The sequence below is a fragment of the Chanos chanos genome, chromosome 2 (assembly GCF_902362185.1).
Source record: "Chanos chanos chromosome 2, fChaCha1.1, whole genome shotgun sequence".
NCBI classification, from domain to species: domain Eukaryota; kingdom Metazoa; phylum Chordata; class Actinopteri; order Gonorynchiformes; family Chanidae; genus Chanos; species Chanos chanos.
In genome coordinates, this window is record NC_044496.1 from 29,498,772 (window position 1) to 29,501,110 (window position 2,339).

The 2,339-nt window shown below is 44.2% G+C and overlaps 1 pseudogene; it reads left to right on the forward strand.

Moving 5' to 3' along the window:
• The window catches only part of LOC115804723 (uncharacterized), a 37,863-nt pseudogene extending 36,230 nt beyond the window's left edge, over window positions 1-1,633 (forward strand).
• The last annotated feature ends 706 nt before the right edge of the window (window positions 1,634-2,339 follow it).

Consider the following 2,339-nt stretch of genomic DNA (forward strand, 5'->3'; position numbering starts at 1 on the left):
TCTAGTGAATAAAACTTGCTGGAAATACATATTAAGACATGGTTACAGCTTATTTACACTCCAGCAGAGCACGGCACAGTTTGGCGTTGCCATGACAACTGTGCTGTCTTTAATTATAGACAGATAGCATAATGTAGGTTCTGTGAGGTAAGCCCCAGAAAAAGGGGGCCATGGAAAGCAGTGTGCTGTGTGACTGAGTCACTGTGGGAACAAACCTGGTGGGTGAGTGTGTCTGTGAAGTTGAGAGAATCTCTGTGCATACACGCACTCAAACAAACCCACACACATACACACACTCTCATAGGCGATCGTTCTCATAAAGACAATGTACTACAGAAATACTACTGCATTATGGAGTACATAACTGATACAAAAACACATGGCCACACTCACTCACACAGTGTCACATTCGCAGATGTGACTGCATGCATATGTGTGGGTTGCACTTACAGTGCCTAATGATCAATCAGTGTGCTCTCGAAGTTGGACGGCCGAGAATTAACTTGCTTAGAGAGACAGAAGAAAGTCATGTAACAGACCAGTGAGACTTAGTGAGAAATAGTGAGACAAGAGCAGGATGTAATGAGACTAAGTAAAGCAGCTGAGCCCCCCGATTCACATGCACGCGCACACACACACAGTGAATCCCAGGGACCAAAAATAAACAACCAATTACTGTCCCCGAAATACGGCCATCTTTGTTTCCTATATAGCTGTTTTCACATATGCACTATGGACTATAACTGCAGAATCAGGTTTGCAACATGTCCAAAGTTGCCCTTTCACACATGCAGCACACAGCCGTAGATAGTCCTAGTCAGACGCTTTCACACATACTCGAAATACTCCATTTGGTTTAGGTGGGGGGTGGCTCTGGATAGAGCGTGCAGGAGGCAGGACATGACCCAAAAAGTACTCTGCAAAAATCGCAGTGTTTTGTTCACGACAAATCGAAAAAGGCGGATGAGGCTACCAACTTTTGTCTGACAATTTCAGGGTCAGCCCTTACCGACAGAAGTTCCCGAATCTCGTCGTCTCTCCAGTTAGACATTTTCGTTGGCGTCTTCATGTAAATGACCCGTCTTCCTCACCCTCGGATGTTTATATTCTTCCGGTTTTGTGCCAGTCGCATGTTAGGGACCGCATCAATATGCTCACTTGCTCACTGTGCATACTCCGGAGTATAAACCGCTCTATTCACACATGGACCCAAACGAAGAGAAAACGGAGTTTGTACTAGGGGGCTGGTAGAATAAAATCCGTTTAGAATCCGAGTCGACTGATTCGGACATTTTTGTTCACACATACAGCCCCTCCGGTTAGAATTACGATTATTTTAGGGTTGCAGTGCATGTGTGAAAGGGGCTTATGTGTTTGTTTACATGTGTTACGTTCTTGGACGTATTTTCTGTTACCGCTCGGGTGTTCCCTCTGTCTCTATCTCTCCCTCTCGCTCCCCACCCCATTTTTCTTTTCAGGCTTGCTGGCAGGTCACGATTGGCTGGGGAACATCCGAGGGAAGTTTAAAAGACGACGGCTGCGCAGGACACATCTGGCGCGGAACCTCCTGTTAAACTCCTGCTGCCGCGTCTCTAGTTTTTGCAACTCCTGTGACAACGATGTGGACTCGTGAGTCCACATCCAGTGAAATTTGTAAATTGGTGTTAATAGTGCATTTTCGTGTTGGTTTCTTTTGTGTTTGCTCTTTTTATAGTCAGCACACGTAGGGGGTGGGTTTCCATTTAAACGTATTTTCTCCTGTTTATGTTAGTTAGGGAGGAAAGTTGAGTTTGTCTTTATTTTGGTATTCTTTTGGAGGTTATTCCCTTTCCCTGTTAGTTAGATGTGTTTTGTTTATTGTTTTGGCCTGGCTCACCCCCGAAGTTTTGTGTTTTGTAAATAGTTATATATAGAGTAATAAAAAGCTGACTATTGTATATCGGTGTCGGTATTGGTGTTTTCGGGTTCACTCGAGTGGTGGCAGGAGAAGGAGGTTTCTCCCATGCATTTATGTTCACCCCACCCTAGATGGGGTTGTAACACATGGGTAATACAGATACAGATAATTCACACCAAGAACATGTATTTGTGTTTAAGCACTCAAAGGACAGTTATTTATACACACTTCCCATATACTTTCCAGGTGTAAAGATGCTGTGAGTATGTATACAATAGAGAAAAAAAATATCACCACATTATCACAAGAAAAAGGCTCCTGATTCCACCATGCTTCTTCAATCAAGCTGATGGAGGTGAGACAAAAGAGGAGGGGAAAACACACACTCACACCTGCACACCTGCATAACACCCTCTCTGCATCTCCAGAGTTCAAACAGGGT